The sequence below is a fragment of the Budorcas taxicolor genome, chromosome 1 (genome assembly GCF_023091745.1).
Source record: "Budorcas taxicolor isolate Tak-1 chromosome 1, Takin1.1, whole genome shotgun sequence".
NCBI lineage: Eukaryota > Metazoa > Chordata > Mammalia > Artiodactyla > Bovidae > Budorcas > Budorcas taxicolor.
In genome coordinates this window covers 96043075-96062758 of record NC_068910.1, presented here as the reverse complement: position 1 = coordinate 96062758, position 19684 = coordinate 96043075, and positions in this window count along the sequence as shown.

The following is a 19684-nucleotide window of genomic DNA, read 5'->3' as shown; positions in this document are numbered from 1 at the left end:
TAAAAGTATATAAACTTATCTGCCCAAAGAAAAAGAAGTTGTAATATATTTATTTAAAACTCTTTGACATAAAAATATTAATAGGTTTTTTTAGTGCATTAGAAGAATGTCAAATGTAGCAGAATATAATTTGTATGGTAGTTGAATTAGCATATGTAGACCCTATATCAAAGGGTCTACATTAGTCACTGGAGATATAAAGATGAGAAGGACTGTGTGCTTGCCCCCACTGAGATTACATTCTAGTGAGAACCAGTGAAATTAGCCTTGAGAGAAAATGCTATGATTGTGAAAATAAAATTATACCATAGTAGTGTTAGCATTAAGAAAGATAAAAATCTGAAAATAAGGGGGATTTAGCCAGAGACAGACTCAAAGATAAAAATCAACTTCAGAGAAAATAAACATATGTATGGCTAACTACAAAATTACCCTGACCTTCCTTTCAGCCCACATTCAAAACCTTTGCTATGCAAAGTTGCAGAACCCTCTCACTTTGACTCTGAGCCACTCAGTTACCATTCATGTGACTTACTTTTACCTGTGGGCTATCAGCAAGCTAGTTGTAAGCAGAGACTTGAAAAGGCCCTAGCCTTTTCCCATTTTGCTCTTGCTTTCTGAAATTTAGACACACACAAAAAGAGCAACTATCAGAATGAAAGAGGAAGGGAGGAACATGTAGAAGAAATTCTTCATTCCAGTGTATCAGTTTCCTGGTTGGCTTAGGGCAGCAGAGATTTATTCCTCAAAATTTATTACTCTGAAATCACTGTCACTAGGCCAAAATCAAGGTGTTGGCAGAGTCACAGATCCTCCAAGTGCTGTAAAAGAGAATTTATTCCAGCTTCTTCCAGCTTCTGGTGGCTTCCAGCATTCCTTGGTTTGCAGTCATGTCACTCCTATCTCTACCACCATGGTCACATTCTCTTCTCTGTATTCTTTGATAACCTTACCCTGCCTCTCTCTTATAAGGATACCTGTGGTTTCATTGAGGGCCCTGACAGATAATCCAAGGATTATTTGGATTTGATAATTTGATTATCCAAGGATTTGATAATCCATCTCACAATCCTTAAATTAATCATATCTGCAAAGATCCTTCCCAAATATTTACAGCTTCTAGGGATTATCAGATATACTTTAGCATTTTTTTTTTTTTTTTAAGATTCTACCACAGTCTTTCCTTTGGTCTAAAGGATTTATATCCATGACATATGGAAAATACATTTATCACTTTCCAGCACTCCCAAATCTCATAATTGATTAAAGTATAGGTCAATTTCAAGATCTACCAGCATACCATTAGATTAAAAAGTATCAAATCTCACAGTTTATATCATTTAAATCAGATATGTGTGAGACTATGTATGATTCATCAAGGAGAAAAAAATCCCTCTCTATCTGTGGACACATGAAACTAGAAAGCAAATTAGATGTTCTGAAATACAAAGTAAGAGGAGCAGGAATAGGAAAATAGTTATAGACGTTCTATTCCAAAATGGAGAAAAAGGAAGGAAGGAGATCACTATTCCGAAGCAACTTAAACTTGCTAGCAGGACAAATCTACTAGATTTCAAGGCCTCAGAATAAACTTGTGAGGCTCAATGTTGCAGCCTCTGGGCTCAAGGCTCTGACCTCCAGGCCTATGGCTTTGCCTTCTCTTTTATAAGGAGATGTGAGATCAAATTGCCAACATCGGTTGAATCATAGAAAAAGCAAAAGAATTCCAAAAGATATCTACTTCTGCTTCATTGACTATGCTGAAACCTTTGACTGTGATCACAACAAATCGTTGAAAATTGGGAATACCAGATCACCTTACCTGTCTCCTGAGAAACCTGTATGCAGGTCAAGAAGTAGTAATTAGAACTGGACATAGAACAATGGACTGATTCCAAATTAGGAAAGAAGTATATCAAGGCTGTATATTTTCACCCTGATTATTTAACTTATATGCAGAGTACATCATGGGAAATGCCAAGCTGGAATTAAGGTTGCAGGGAGAAATATCAATAACCTCAGATATGCAGATGATACCAATTTAATGGCAGAAACTGAAGAGGAACTAAAAAGCCTCTTGATGAAGGTGAAAGAGGAGAGCGAAAAAGCTGCCTTAAAATTCAACATTCATAAAACTAAGATCATAGCATCTGATCCCATCACTTCATGGCAAATAGATAGGGAAACGATGGAATCAGTGACAGCCTTTATTTTCTTGGGCTCCGAAATCACTGCAGATGGTGACTGCAGCTATGAATTAAAAGATGCTTGCTCCTTGGAAGAGAAGCTGTGACAAACCTAGACAGTGTATTGAAAAGCAGGGGAATCACTTTGCCAACAAAGGTCTGTCTAGTCAAAGCTATGATTTTTCCAGTAGTCATGTGTGGATATGAGAGTTGCACCAAAAAGAAGTCTGAGTGCCTGAATTTAAGTTTTGGAACTGTGGTGTTGGAGAAGACTCTTTAGTGTTCCTTGGACTGCAAGGAGATCAAACCAGTCAATTCTAAACAAAATCAATCCTAATTATTCATTAGAAGTATTGATGCTGAGGCTGAAACTCTAATACTTGGCCAGCTGTGTGAAGAACTGACTCAGAAAACCCTGATGCTTGGAAAGACTGAAAGCAGGAGGAGAAGGGAAGAACAGAGGATGAGAGGTTGGATGTCATCATCACTGACTCAATGGACGTGAGTTTGAGCAAGCTCTGGGAGGTGGTGAAGGAGATGGAAGGCTGGCATGCTTCAGTCCACAGGGTCACACATATTCAGACATAACTGAATGACTGAACAACAACAACAAGATTGGATTTTAGGCCTATCATGCAGGTAGTCCAGGATAGTCTCTCCATTTCGAGATTCTTGGTCATATCAAGATCCTTAACATAATTGTATCTGCAAAGATTCTTTCTTGATACGGTGATTTACAAGTATCAGGGATTAGGACCTTATATTTCTTGGAGTGTCCTTTTTCAGCCCACTGTGTGCAGTCATCTTACCCAAGGCTGACCTAATAGACTTGAATTTAATCGATCCAGTACAGATCAGTAAGTACATGCAAACTAAGACCAGCCTCAGTCACAGTCTCATAGACTCAAGAACAAATAAATGTTTAATGGAGACCATGAAAAGTTGATACCCTAGTTGTTCTACCAGTTAAATAATCAGGGTGACAATATACAGCCTTGACATACTTCTTTCCTAACTTGGAACCAGTCCATTGTTATATGTACTGCTCTAATTATTACTTCTAACCTGCATTCAGGTTTCTCAGGAGGCAGGTAAGTGGTCTGGTATTCCCAATTTTTAGCAGTTTGTTGTGATCACAGTCAAAGGTTTTAGCATAGTCAGTGAAGTAGAAGTAGATATCTTTTGGAATTCTCTTGCTTTTTCTATGATGAACCGATGTTAGAAATTTGATCTCACATCTCCTTATAAAAGAGAAAGCAGAGCCATAGACCTGGAGGGCAAACTCCAAAACATAGTGGAGGACAGGGAAGCCTGGCATGCTGTAGTACATAGGGTTGCAAAGAGACATGACTTAGAAACTGAACAACAGCAGCCAAGGCCAATATAGATCAGTAAGTACATGCAACTAAGACCAGTCTCAGTCACAGTCTCATAGACTCAAGAACAAAGAAATGTTTAATGGAGGCCATGAAGAGTTGATATCTTAGTTGTTCTACCAGCTTCTCAGAAAGAACAGTTGAAACACTGTGATGAACTGTGCACTGTGGAGTTCTTAATCTACAAACTGCAATCCCTCAGGCAGTGCTCTCTGACTTCTCTGTTTGACATCTGAAAGATACAAAGTTCTTGTTTTTCTGAAGCTTTGAGTGTCTGAGATTAGGCTAGTGTTGAATTCATTCTGGTTTTAGAACTGGACATGGAACAACAGACTGGTTCCAAATACGAAAAGGAGTACATCAAGGCTGTATACTGTCAACCTGCTTATTTAACTTATAAGCAGAGTATATCATGAGAAACGCTGTAGAAGAAGCACAAGCTAGAATCAAGATTGCCAGGCAAAATATCAATAACCTCAGATACGCAGATGACACCATCCTTATGGCAGAAGGTGAAGAGGAACTAAAAAGCCTCTTGATGAAAGTGAAAGAGGAGAGTGAAAAAGTTGGTTAAAGCTCAACATTCAGTAAACGATGATCATGGCATCTGGTCTCATCACTTCATGGGAAATAGATGGGGAAACAGTGGAAACAGTGTCAGACTTTATGTTGGGGGGGCTCTAAAATCATTGCAGATGGTGACTGCAGCCATGAAATTAAAACATGCTTACTCCTTGGAAGAAAACTTATGATCAAACTTTATAGCATTTTGAAAAGCAGAGACAACTTTGCCAACAAAGGTCCATCTAGTTAAGGCTATGGTTGTTCCAGTGGTCATGTATGGATGTGAGATTTGGACTGTGAAGAAGGCTGAGCACCAAAGAATTGATGCTTTTGAACTGTGGTGTTGGAGAAGACTCTTGAGCGTTCCTTGGACTGCGAGGAGATCCAACCTGTCCATTCTAAAGGAGTTCAGCCCTGGGATTACTTTGGAAAGAATGATGCTAAAGCTGAAGCTCCAGTACTTTGGCCACCTCATGGGAAGAGTTGACTCATTGGAAAAAGATTCTGATGCTGGCAAGGATTAGGGGCAGGAGGAGAAGCGGATGACAGAGGATGAGATGGCTGGATGGTATCAATGACTAGATGGACTTGAGTTTGAGTGAACTCCGGGAGTTGGTGATGGACAGGGAGGCCTGGCGTGCTGCAATTCATGGGGTCGCAAAGAGTCGGACACGAATGAGCAACTGAACTGAAATGAATGTTTCTTTTGCTTCAAATGCCTCAATGCTTTTCCGTTGTACTGGTAATAATTATAAATTTTAAATGCCGTAATGTGGCTGAACTGAGAAACCAGTTTCCTTCAGAAAGCAGTGCTTTTGGTGGGAAGAATAAATCTTTTCATACTTCAACATTTTCTAATTACTTATTTATTGTATACTGATGTATGGCTTTAGGAAGCCAGCATCTCAAATGAAAGCTTTTAAAAGTTTTTTTTATTTTTTTTCTCCCTCAGCATTATGAGGAAAAATATGTTTCCAGAATTCATGAGAAGGCCAAGGCATCCTAAAACCAAGTGGAGCCCTGTGGGACTCCCAGGCACAGAGACCTCCTCTCCCACATTTCTTGTATGCCTGACTCCAGCCATTCTAAACTTCTCTGAGTTATAAGGGCTTCCCTGGTGATTCATTCAGTGCAGGAGACCCGAGTTTGATTCTTGGGTCAGGAAGATCCCCTGGAGAAGGAGATGGAAACCAACTCCAGTATCCCTGCCTGGAAAATCCCATGTACAGAGAAGCCTGGCATGCTACAGTCCATGGGGTCATAACAATGAGACTAAACCATCATTGAACAGTTGCTTATCAAGGGAGAAACAGCCAAGAAACCACCTGAAGCAAGATTAAAATGACAAGAGAAGTGCATTAAAATTAGCTAACTGACCCCCTGAGATGAGATTAAGGGAGTGCAAATCCTGCTTACCCACTGCAGTATTCTTGGGTTTCCCTTGTCACTCAGTGGTAAAGAATCTGCCTGCAATGCAGGAGACCTGGGTTCAATCCCTGGGTTGGGGCAATCCCCTGGAGGAGGGAAAGGCCACCCACTCCAGTATTCTGGCCTGGAGAATTTCATGGACTATCCATGGGGTTGCAAGGACATGACTGAGCAACTTTAACAACCCTCTTACACCCTAATCTCATCAGAGACTCTACCTTTGACTCAGTGTTATGAAAACCTTCATCAGTGTCTCTGGGGTGGAAACACAGGTTTTCAAGGCAGCCTTTGTTTGGCAAAGCAGTAAAGCTATCTTTTTCTGTTTCACCCAAAGCTCTATCTCCAGGTATTTGATTGGTGTACAGATATCGAGGATTATAATAAAAGCCCGCAAGGCTCCTGTGTCCATGGAATTCTCCAGGCAAGAATAGTGGAATTGAACCTGGGTCTCCAACATTACAGGCAGGTTCTTTACCATCTGAGCCACGAGGGAAGCCAATAAAGTTTGAGTTAGATATATAGAGGATCTGTGTAACATTAATTAAAAGCAAGGCAGAGATTTTGTTGCTGACCATGGCTGATATGGAACAGACAAGTCAATTTATTTACATGCTATTCCTTGACTGCTTGCCAGAAGAAGATGCCCTTCAGGATATATTTTTGAGGTGTTTCTTTTTTCTTTAAACTTATGTTTAGCTCTCATTTCCAACAATTTAATGAAGAACTAATAAAATGATAGACTTTAACTTAAAAGACAGGAGGAAAAAGAGACAAGCTAGGGGGTCCAGTTTTCAGGGTATTGAAATAATACATGTCAGACACATTGGAGGATATAAAGAAGACTATACTAGATGATTCAAGTATTACTCAGGCTACAGAGTTGACAACATTTAAAAATTAAGAAGAGAGGAAATTACAGATAATTAGCTTCATTTCAAAATTTAAGAAACCTAAATAAAGGAAAATAACAGAATGGGAAAGACTAGAGATCTCTTCAAGAAAATTAGAGACACCAAGGGAACATTTCATGCAAAGATGGGCTCGATAAAGGACAGAAATGGTCTGGACCTAACAGAAGCAGAAGATATTAAGAAGAGGTGGCAAGAATACACAGAAGAACTGTACAAAAAAGATCTTCACGACCCAGATAATCATGGTGCTGTGATCACTAATCTAGAGCCAGACATGCTGGAAAGTGAAAAGCAAGAGAGTTCCAGAAAAACATCTATTTCTGCTTTATTGACTATGCTAAAGCCTTTGACTGTGTGGATCACAATAATCTGTTGAAAATTCTGAGAGAGATGGGAATACCAGACCACCTGACCTGCCTCTTGAGAAACTTGTATGCAAGTCAAGAAGCAGCAGTTAGAACTGGACATGGAAGAACAGACTGGTTCCAAATAGGAAAAGGAGTACCTCAAGGCTGTATATTGTCACCCTGCTTATTTAACTTCTATGCAGAGTACATCATGAGAAACGCTGGGCTGGAAGAAACACAAGCTGGAATCAAGATTGCCAGGAGAAATATCAATACCTCAGATATGCAGATGACACCACCCTTATGGCAGAAAGTGAAGAGGAATTAAAGAGCCTCTTGATGAAAGTGAAAGTGGAGAGTGAAAATGTTGGCCTAAAGCTCAACATTCAGAAAACGAAGATCATGGCATCCGGTCCCATCACTTCATGGGGAATACATGGGGAAACAGTGGAAATAGTGTCAAACTTTATTTTTTGGGGCTCCAAAATCACTGCAGCTAGTGACTGCAGCCATGAAATTAAAAGACGTTTACTCCTTGGAAGAAAAGCTATGACCAACCTAGATAGCATACTTAATAGCAGAGACTTGACTTTGCTGAATAAGGTCCGTCTAGTCAAGGCTACGGTTTTTCCTGTGGTCATGTATGGATGTGAGAGTTGGACTGTGAAGAGGTCTGAGCGCCGAAGAATTGATGCTTTTGAACTGTGGTGTTGGAGAAGACTCTTGAGAGTCCCTTGGACTGCAAGAAGATCCAACCCATCCATTCTGAAGAAGATCAACCCTGGGATTTCTTTGGAAGGAATGATGCTAAAGCTGAAACTCCAGTACTTTGGCCACCTCATGCAAAGAGTTGACTCATTGGAAAAGACTGTGATGCTGGGAGGGATTAGGGGCAGGAGGAGAAGGGGACAACACAGGATTAAATGGCTGGATGGCATCACGGACTCGATGGATGTGAGTCTGAGTGAACTCCAGGAGTTGGTGATTGACAAGGAGGCCTGGCGTGCTGTGATTCATGGGGTTGCAAAGAGTAGGACACGACTGAGCAATTGAACTGAACTGAACTGAATTGAATATATGGAATGCAATATTAAATATGAGAAGAACACATTTTTCAAAACAAGATAAAAACAAAGAGTTAAGTTTTGTGTATGCTAGGTTTAGAGCACCCATAGATTTAAATAACCAATAGACTACCAGTTATATATGCTTAAGAAAGAGATATAGGGTGCAAAACGTTTCGGAATTCATCATTAGATGGAGGATAGTGATGTATAGGACTGAACGAGCCTATTCAGGAAAATGTGTGAAGTACATCAAGATAGATTCTGATAAACATTAAATATAACAGGATACGGATAAGAAAAATCATCCTTAGAAAAGAGTGAGAAGGAGTATAAGACAGATGGAAAGAAAGTTATATGTGTGTATTTTCAAAATATCTGAGGGAAGATATTTTTAAAGAAAGAAATGTCCACAGTTGTCTTGATCAGTGATCCTAATTTGGTTGCCAAGACAGGCCAGCAATTATTCTGTTTCCTTAGACTATTCTTAGCCCATTTTTTACCCCTAACACCTAATTCAAACATTTATAACCACCTTGAACTTATTATGTATATAATTATATGCATCTCATATCTCATTCTCAAGAAGACTTTGTCTCTTAGCTCACAGGATTTTTTTTTTTTTTTCAGAGAAATTGTTTCAGTTTTTTGTCACCAGTGAGGTTCTTTGTGTCAGTTTGTCTTGTTGGTTATTTATTAGAGATCACCATCTGTTGAAGGAGGAGGTTGAAAGCAAGACTGAAATGAAAGAGAATTAGAAGTGTGATCTTAGACAGTCCTGTGGGAAACTGGAATATGTATGCTACAACAAAGTTGTCCTGTATTTGCCTCAGTCAAACATTGATGTGGGCTATCCTGGGAAGGCCACTTCCTTAAGCAAGAGGAGGTGGGTCTCTGGAGCTGGGACAGAAGGGGAACCAAATAGCTGTGTTAATCAATACTTCCTTGAAGACAGGCCTGTGTTTTAATGGGCATATTAACATACCATAACACTTAAATGCACATCTCTCTTTCCTTCTTAACATTATATAGATTCCCTATCACTTCAGTATTCCTGCCTTGAGAACCCCATGAACAGTAGGAAAAGGCAAAATGATAGGATACCAAAAGGGGAACTCACCAGGTCAGTAGGTGCCCAAGATGCTACTGGAGATCAGTGGAGAAATAACTCCAAAAAGAATGAAGGGATGGAGACAAAGCAAAAACAATACCCAGTTGTGGATGTGACTGGTGGTAGAAGCAAGATCCGATGCTGTAAAGAGCAATATTGCATAGGAACCTGGAATGTCAGGTCCATGAATCAAGGCAAATTGGAAGTGGTCAAACAAGAGATGGCAAGAGTGAACGTCGACATTCTAGGAATCAGAGAACTATAATGGACTGGAATGGGTGAATGTAACTCAGATGACCATTATATCTACTACTGCATGCAGGAATCCCTCAGAAGAAATGGAGTAGCCATCATGGTCAACAGAGAAGTCTGAAATGCAGTACTTGGATGCAATCTCAAAAACAACAGAATGATCTCTGTTCGTCTCCAAGGCAAACCATTCAATATCACAGTTATCCAAGTCTATGCCCCAACCAGTAAAGTTGAAAAAACTGAAGTTGAACGGTTCTATGAAGACCTACAAGATGTTTTAGAACTAACACCCAAAATAGATGTCCTTTTCACTGGAATGCAAGAGTAGGAAGTCAAGAAACACCTGGAGTAACAGGCAAATTTGGCCTTGGAATGCGGAATGAAGCAGGGCAAAGACTAATAGAGTTTTGGCAAGAAAATGCACTGGTCATAGCAAACACCCTCTTCCAAAAACACAAGAGAAGACTCTACACATTGACATCACCAGATGGTAAACGCTGAAATTAGATTGATTATATTCTTCACAGCCAAAGATGGAGAAGCTCTATACAATCAACAAAAACGAGACCAGGAGCTGACTGTTGCTCAGATCATGAACTCCTTATTGCCAAATTCAGACTGAAATTGAAGAAAGTAGGGAAAACCACTAGACCATTTCAGGTATGACCTAAATCATATCCCTTATGATTATACAGTGGAAGTAAGAAATAGATTTAAGGGTCTAGATCTGATAGGTAGGGTGCCTGATGAACTATGGAATGAGGTTTGTGACATTGTACAGGAGATAGGGATCAAGACCATCTCCAGGGAAAAGAAATGCGAAAAAGCAAAATGGCTGTCTGGGGAGGCCTTACCAATACCTGTGAAAAGAAGAGAGGTGAAAACCAAAGGAGAAAAGGAAAGATATAAGCGTCTGAATGCAGAGTTCCAAAGAATAGGAAGAAGAGATAAGAAAGCCTTCTTCAGCGATCAATTCAAAGAAACAGAAGAAAAGAACAGAATGGGAAAGACTAGAGATCTCTTCAAGAAAATTAGAGATACCAAGGGAACATTTCATGCAAAGATGGGCTCGATAAAGGACAGAAATGGTCTGGAACTAACAGAAGCAGAAGACATTAAGAACAGGTGGATAGAATACACAGAAGAACTGTATAAAAAAGATCTTCATGACCCAGATAATCATGATGATGTGATCACGAATCTAGAGCCAGACATCTTGGAATGTGAAGTCAAGTGGGCCTTAAAAAGCATCACTATGAACAAAGCTAGTGGAGGTGATGGAATTCGAGTTGAGGTGATGGAATTAGAGTTGAGATGTTTCAAATCCTGAAAGATGATGCTGTGAAAGTGCTGCACTCAGTATGCCAGCAAATTGGGAAAACTCGGCAGTGGCCACTGGACTGGAAAATGTCAGTTTTCATTCCAGTTCCAAAGAAAGGCAATGCCAAAGAATGCTCAAACTACCTCACAGTTGCACTCATCTTACATGCTAGTAAAGTAATGCTCAAAATTCTCCAAGCCAGGCTTCAGCAATATGTGAACCGTGAACTCCCTGATGTTCAAGCTGGTTTTTAGAAAAGTCAGAGGAACCGGAGATCAAATTGCCAACATCCACTGAGTCATGGAAAAAGCAAGAGAGTTCCAGAAAAATATCTATTTCTGCTTTACTGACTATGCCAAAGCCTTTGACTGTGCGATCACAATAAAATGTGGAAAATTCTGAGAGAGATGGGAATACCAGACCACCTGACCTGCCTCTTGAGAAATCTGTATGCAGATCAGGAAGCAAGAGATAGAACTAGACATGGAACAACCGATTGGTTCCAAATGGTGAAAGGAGTACATCAAGGCTGTTTTTTGTCACCCTGCTTATTTAACTTCTATGCAGAGTATATCATGAGAAACCTTGGACTGGAAGAAACACAAGCTGGAATCAAGATTGCCAGGAGAAATATCAATAACCTCAAATATGCAGATGATACCACCCTTATGGCAGAAAGTGAAGAGGAACTAAAAAGCCTCTTGATGAAAGTGAAAGAGAGTGAAAAAGTTGGCTTTAAGCTCAACATTCAGAAAACGAAGATCATGGCATCCAGTCCCATCACTTCATGGGAAATAGATGGGGCAACAGTGGAAACAGTGTCAGACTTCATTTTTGGGGGCTCCAAAATCACTACAGATGGTGAGTGCAGCCATGAAATTAAGAGACGCTTACTCCTTGGAAGAAAAGTTATGACCAATCTAGATAGTATATTCAAAAGAAGAGACATTATATTGTCGACTAAGGTCCGTCTAGTCAAGGCTATGATTTTTCCTGTGGTCAGGTACGGATGTGAGAGTTGGACTGTAAAGAAACCTGAGCACCGAAGAATTGATGCTTTTGAACTGTGGTGTTGGAGAAGACTCTTGAGAGTCCCTTGGACTGCAAGGAAATCCAACCAGTCCTTTCTGACGGAGATCAACACTGGGATTTCTTTGGAAAGAATGATGCTAAAGCTGAATCTTCAGTACTTTGGCCACCTGATGCGCAGAGTTGACTCATTGGAAAAGACCCTGATGCTGGGATGGATGTGGGGCAGGAGGAGTAGGGGACTACCCAGGATGAGATGGCTGGATGGCATCACTGACTCGAGGGATGTGAGTCTGAGTGAACTCCGGGAGTTGGTGATGGACAGGGAGGCCTGGCGTGCTGTGATTCATGGGGTCGCAAAGAGCTGGACACGACTGAGCTACTGAACTGATCTTAAGCTACTTTCGTTTCTGTCAGCTTTGAACTTTCAAGTTTCTTTCAATTCAGTTCAGTTGCTCAGTCATGTCTGAATCTTTGTGACCCCATGAATCACAGCACGCCAGGCCTTCCTGTCCGTCACCAACTCCCGGAGTTCTTTCAGACTCATGTCCATTGAGTCATTGATGCCTCCAGCTGTCTCATACTCTGTCTTCCCCTACTCCTCCTGCCCCCAATGCCTCCCAGAATCACAGTCTTTTACAATGAGTCAACTCTTCGCATGAAGTGGCCCAAGTACTGGAGTTTCAGCTTTAGCATCAGTCCTTCCAAAGAAATCCCAGGGATGATTGCCTTCAGAATGGACTGGTTGGATCTCCTTGCAGTCCAAGGGACTCTCAAGAGTCTTCTCCAACACCACAGTTCAAAAGCATCAATTCTTTGGCTCTCAGCTTTCTTCACAGTCCAACTCTCACATCCATACATGACCACAGGAAAAACCATAGCCTTGACTAGACGGACCTTTGTTGGCAAAGTAGTGTCTCTGCTTTTGAATATACTATCTAGGTTAGTCATAACTTTTCTTCCAAGGAGTAAGCGTCTTTTAATTTCATGGCTGCAATCACCATCTGCAGTGATTTTGGAGCCCCCAAAAATAAAGTCTGACACTGTTTCCACTGTTTCCCCATCTATTTCCCATGAAGTGATGGGACCGGATGCCTTGATCTTCGTTTTCTGAATGGTGAGCTATAAGCCAACTTTTTCACTCTCTTCTTTCACTTTCAGCCAGAGGCTTTTTAGTTCCTTTCACTTTCTGCCATAAGGGTGGTGTCATCTGCATATCTAAGGTTATTGATATTTCTGCCAGCAATCTTTATTCCAGCTTGTGCTTCATCCAGCCCAGCATTTCTCATGATGTACTCTGCATGTAAGTTAAATAAGCAGGATGACAATATACAGCCTTGATGTACACCTTTTCCTATTTGGAACCAGGCTGTTGCTCCATGTCCAGTTCTAACTGTTGCTTCCTGACCTGCATACAGATTTCTCAAGAGGCAGGTTAGGTGGTCTAGTATTCCCATCTCTCTCAGAATTTTCCACAGTTTATTGTGATACACATAGTCAAAGGCTTTGGCATAGTCAATAAAGCAGAAATAGATGTTTTTCTGGAACTCTCTTGCTTTTTCCATGATCCAGTGAATGTTGGTAATTTGATCTCTGGTTCCTCTGCCTTTTCTAAATCCAGCTTGAACATCAGGAAGTTCACGGTTCATGTATTGCTGAAGCCTGGCTTGGAGCATTTTGAGTATTACTTTATTAGCCTGTGAGATGAATGCAATTGTGCAGTAGTTTGCGCATTCTTTGGCATTGCCTTTCATGGGATTGGAATGAAAACTGCCCTTTGCCAGTCCTGTGGCCACTGCCGAGTTATCCCAATTTGCTGGCATATTGAGTGCAGCACTTTCACAGCATCATCATTCAGCATTTGAAAGAGCTAAACTGGAATGACATCACCTACACTAGCTTTGTTCATAGTGGTGCTTTCTAGGGTCCACTTGACTTCACATTCCAGGATGTCTGGCTCTAGATGAGTGATCACACCATCATGATTATCTGGGTCCTGAAGATCTTTTTGTCCAGTTCTTCTGTGTATTCTTCCCACCTCTTCTTAATATATTCTGCTTCTGTTAAGTCCAGACCATTTCTGTCCTTTATCAAGCCCGTCTTTGCATGAAATATTCCCTTGGTGTCTTTAATTTTCTTGAAGCAATCTCTAGTCTTTCCCATTCTGTTGTTTTCCTCTATTTCTTTGCATTAATCGCTGAAGAAGGGTTTCTTATCTTACTTGACATTTTTTGGAACTCTACATTCAGATGCTTATATTTTTCCTTTTCTCCTTTGCTTTTCACCTCTCTTTTCACAGGTATTGGTAAGGCCTCCCCAGACAGCCATTTTGCTTTTTTGCATTACTTTTCCATGGGGATGGTCTTAATCTCTGTCTCCTGTACAATGTCATGAACCTCATTCCATAGTTCACCAGGCACTCTACCTATCAGATCTCAGCCCTTAAATCTATTTCTCACTTCCACTGTATAATCATAAGGGATTTGACTTAAGTCATACCTGAATGGTCTAGCGGTTTTCCCTACTTTCTTCAATTTCAGTCTGAATTTGGCAATAAGGAGTTCATGATCTGAGCAACAGTCAGCTCCTGGTCTCGTTTTTGTTGATTGTATAGAGCTTTTCCATCTTTGGCTGTAAAGAATATAATCAATCTGATTTCAGTGTTGACCATCTGGTGATGTCTACGTGTAGAGTCTTCTCTTGTGTTTTTGGAAGAGGGTGTTTGCTATGACCAGTGCATTTTCTTGCCAAAACTCTATTAGTCTTTGCCCTGCTTCATTCTGCATTCCAAGGCCAAATTTGCCTGTTACTCCAGGTGTTTCTTGACTTCCTACTCTTGCATTCCAGTCCCCTATAATAAAAGGACATCTATTTTGGGTGTTAGTTCTAAAACATCTTGTAGGTCTTCATAGAACCGTTCAGCTTCAGCTCCTCAGCGTTACTGGTTGGGGCTTACACTTGGATTACCATGATATTGAATGGTTTGCGTTGGAAACGAACATAGATCATTCTGTCATTTTTGAGATTGCATCCAAGCATTGCATTTTGGACTTTTTTGTTGACCATGATGGTTACTCCATTTATTCTAAGGGATTCCTACCTGCAATAGTAGATATATTGGTCATCTGAGTTAAATTCATGCATTGCTGTCCATTATAGTTCGCTGATTCCTAGAATGTCGACATTCACTCTTGCCATCTCTTGTTTGACCACTTCCAATTTGTCCTGATTCATGGACCTGACATTCCAGGTTCCTATGCAATATTGCTCTTTACAGCATTGGATCTTGCTTCTATCACCAGTTACATCCACAGCTGGGCATTGTTTTTGTTTTGTCTCTATCCCTTCATTCTTTTTGGAGTTATTTCTCATACTGATCTCCAGTAGCATCTTGGGCACCTACTGACCTGGGGAGTTCTTCTTTCAGTATCCTATCATTTTGCTTTTTCATGCTGTTCATGGGGTTCTCAAAGCAAAAATACTGAAGTGGTTTGCCATTCCCTTCTCCAGTGGATCACATTCTGTCAGACCTCTCCATCATGACCCGCCCGTCTTGGATTGCCTTGTGGGCATGGCTTAGTTTCCTTGAGTTAGATAAGGTTGTGGTCCTCCTGTGATTAGATTGACTAGTTTGCTGTGAGTGTGGTTTCAGTGTCTCTGCCCTCTGATGCCATCTTGCAACACCTACCATCTTACTTGGGTTTCCCTTACCTTGGGCGTGGGGTATCTCTTCATGGCTGCTCCAGCAAAGTATAGACGCTCCCTACCTTGGACGAAGGGTATCTCCTCACTGCCACCTTTTCTGACCTTTAACGTGGGATAGCTCCTCTAGGCCCTCCTGCAACCATTCAGCCAGTGCTCCTTGGAGATTGGGTTGCTCCTCCTGGCCGCCACCCCTGGCCTCGGTTTTGTATAAGCTCTTTTTAAAATGCATTTAGTAATCTAGAGCCAGAAATCCTGGAATGTGAAGTCAAGTGGGCCTTAGAAAGCATCACTTCAAACAAAGCTAGTGGAGGTGATGGAAGTTCAGTTGAGCTATTTCAAATTCTGAAAGATGATGCTGTGACAGTGCTGGACTCAATATGCCAGCAAATTGGGAAAACTCAGCAGTGGCCACAGGACTGGAAAAGGTCAGTTTTCATTCCAATCCCCAAAAAGGCAACGCCAAAGAATGCTCAAACTACCGCACAATTGCACTCATCTCACATGCTAGTAAAGTAATGCTCAAAATTCTCCAAGCCAGGCTTCAGCAATACGTGAACTGTGAACTTCCTGATGTTCAAGCTGGTTTTAGGAAAGGCAAAGGAACCAGAGATCTAATTGCCAACATTCGCTGGATCATGGAAAAAACAAGAGATTTCCAGAAAAACGTCTATTTCTTCTTTATTCACTATGCCAAAGCCTTTGACTGTGTGTATCACAATAAACTGTGGAAAATTCTGAAAGAGATGGGAACACCAGACCACCTGACCTGCCTCTTGAGATATCTGTATGCAGGTCAGGAAGCAACAGTTAGAACTGGACATGGAACAACCGACTGGTTCCAGATAGGAAAAGGTGTACATCAAGGCTGTATATTGTCATCCTGCTTATTTAACTTACATGCAGAGTACATCATGAGAAATGCTGGACTGGAAGAAACACAAGCTGGAATCAAGATTGCCGGGAGAAATATCAATAACCTCAGATATGCAGATGACACCACCCTTATGGCAGAAAGTGAAGAGGAGGTAAAAAGCCTCTTGATGAAAGTGAAAGAGGAGAGTGAAAAAGTTGGCTTAAAGCTCACCATTCAGAAAACGAAGATCAAGGCATCCGGTCTCATCACTTCATGGGAAATAGATGGGGAAACAGTGGAAACAGTGGCAGACTTCATTTTTTGGGGCTCCAAAATCACTGCAGATGGTGACTGCAGCCATGAAATTAAAAGATGCTTACTCCTTGGAAGAAAAGTTATGACCAATCTAGATAGCATATGCAAAACAGGGACATTACTTTGCTGACTAACATCCGTCCAGTCAAGGCTATGATTTTTCCTGTGGTCATGTATGGATGTGAGAGTTGGACTGTGAAGAAAGCTGAGCACCGAAGAATTGATGCTTTTGAACTGTGGTGTTGGAGAAGACTCTTGAGAGTCCCTTGGACTGCGAGGGGATCCAACAAGTCCATTCTGAAGGAAATCAACCCTGGGATTTCTTTGGAGGGAATGATGCTGAAGCTGAAACTCCAGTACGTTGGCCACCTCATGCGAAGAGTTGACTCATTGGAAAAGACTCTGATGCTGGCAGGGATTGGGGGCAGTAGGAGAAGGGGATGACCGAGGATGGGATGACTGGATGGCATCACAAACTCAATGGACATGAGTCTGAGGGAACTCCGGGAGATGGTGATGGACAGGGATGCATGTCGTGCTGGGATTCATGGGGTCACAAAAAGTCGGACACGACTGAGTGACCTAACTGAACTGAACTGAGGTGTCATGTGGCTTCCCTGGTGGCTCTGAGATTAAAGTATCTATCTGCAATGCAGGAGACCTGCGTTCGATCCCTGGGTTGGGAATATCCCCTGGAAAAAGAAATGGCAACCCACTCCGGTATTCTCGCCTGGAGAGTCTCATGGACAGAGGAGCATGGTGGTCTACAGTCCACGAGGTCACAAAAGTCTGACACGACTGGGCGACTTCTCTTCACTTCAGTAGGTGTCATATATGAAAAAAAATTTTTTTTCAAAAGTAAACTTCTTTTATCTACATTTCCCACTCTAGCCACACTTACCTTTTACCTAGAATAAAAAATAAAACTATTACATGACCTTCAAAGTTGTGTAGATGATCATTTTTCATGATTCTCTCTCTAACCCCACCCTCCCCTTTTGCCTAGTACTCATTTCTGCTCCTGTCATATTGGCTTTTATTTGTTGTTATTTATTTGTTTCATTTTGTTTAATAGTTTGCCTTTCTTTTTTCTTTACTGGATGTTTTTTCCCGAGATATTTGCATATTACTTAGTTTCCTCTTTTCTCCAGGTTGAAGGAAGACCTCATCACTACCTTCCCCCAGGGGATTCTTAATCCCTTTACTTTTAAAATTAATCTTGCTCTGAAATTATTTATTATTTGTTTTATTATGTATTACTTTTCTTTCCCTTTATTGATTGCAAGTTCCTCAAGGAAAAAAAAATGTACTACCAACAGTAATATGCATTACAACATGAAGGCACATCCTTCAAAGAGAAACACACAGAGCTAAAGGGGAGAATCAGACTACAGTGCTTGCAGCTCTTGAAAAGAACATGTAACCATCTGGTGCCATACTAAATGCTGAAAGCTGACACTGTATGTCTTGACTTCATGTCTGTAGCCTCCCTGGTGGAGGTCATAATGAGAATTATCATGAGGACTGATAAAATTTAATAAAGAAGTAGTGGCACATAGACTTCCCTGGTGGCTCAGATGGTAGAAAATCTACCTGCAATGCAAAAGACCCAGGTTTGATTCTTGCATCTGAAAGATCCCTTGGAGAAGGGAGTGGAAACCCACTACAGTATCCATACCTGCGAAATCCCATGGACAGAGAACCATGGTGGGTCCTTGGAATTGCAAAAAGTTGGACACAGCTGAGCACAGCACATTGGAAGAAAGACTCAGATGGTTAGATAGCATCAGTGACTCAATGGACATGAATTTGCACAAACTCTGGGAGATAGTAGAGGACAGAGGAGCCTGCTGGGCTAAAGTCCATGGGGTTGCAAAGAGTTCAACACAACTTAGCAACTGAACAACAACAGTGAAGTGTATCTTTCTTGTTTTGCCAGACAAAGAGAGACCTACCATGCTTCTGCCTCAAAAAATTATGTGTGTCAAACCCAGAATACTTGATGAGGGTTTTTATGATGGGGTTTCAAAAATGGGGTCTCTGACAAGAACAGGTTGTAAGCAGGGTTTTCACCTCCTTGATCTCATTTCAGGTGATCAGTCTACTAATCCTGATGAGTTTCTCTGGTCCTTTTAATCTTGCTTCAGTTGGTTTCTTGATTGTTCCTCCCTTGATCTCAAGGAAGGGAGGAACAGTCAAGAAATCCACCCTTTGGAAATCATAGAAAGCCATAATGGCTGGAGTCTTGCCTATATGGAACGGGGGCAGAAAGACCTTGGTGCCTCAGAGCCCCACAGGGCCTCGCTCAGTTTCTCTGTGAAGAGAACCCAAAGTGATACTGCCAACAGAAATAGCTGGACAATACAGATGATTATCACAAGATCTATATGGCAGGTAACACAACATCTCATAGCTTTAAGATAAGAGTTTGAGCTATTGCTTAGCTCAATTAGAAAGCTAAAAAAAGAAAGAAATATTTTTTCTTCTTTCTCTATCTTCTCCACACAACTCACACTAACACTTCTGGAAAGCAGAATAAGTAAGGAGAGGGGGATAAAATTCAAGTGCATGTTTCAAAAGGAAACTATTTGTTTTGAAATCCCACTGACAGTCTCATTTCAGGCTGGTGGTGAAAAATATATGTGATATGAAATCATCCTGGTAATAATTCCCACCCCACATCCAACAAGAAGGTAGCAATTTGAATAATTGTTCTTGAAGCTGGCTAAGATAAACAATCTTCTGCATGGCTTTAGAAAGAGAATTAAAGGTTACCTAACTCACACCATTTTTACCAATGACATAATTTGATTATGGGGTATATAAATATGTGATATTAAAAACATTCATGGTGATCTGATGGATCAAAAAAATCTGAAACTTCAAAGGTGTTATTGAGAGCAGAAGATGTTACAGAGGATGATAGTAAATAGTAATCTAATACTGAATAAGAAAAAAAAAATGCTGAATTAAAAGTATAGCCAAGCAGTTCAAGATATATTCATGTTTTTTTGATGGCATCAATTCTTCATGTTTTGTCAAAAGGCTCAAAATGATACAAGATTTCATCTAAGCAAGGGATATAGAATATACAAATATTTTAGTTTAGAAAGTAAAACACTGCATCTTACAAACATTATATTTTAGAAATGTTTCCATAAAATTAAGGGAAGAATTATTTCAAAGGTAAAGAGCTAATTACAAATGTGCTTCAGTAAGAAG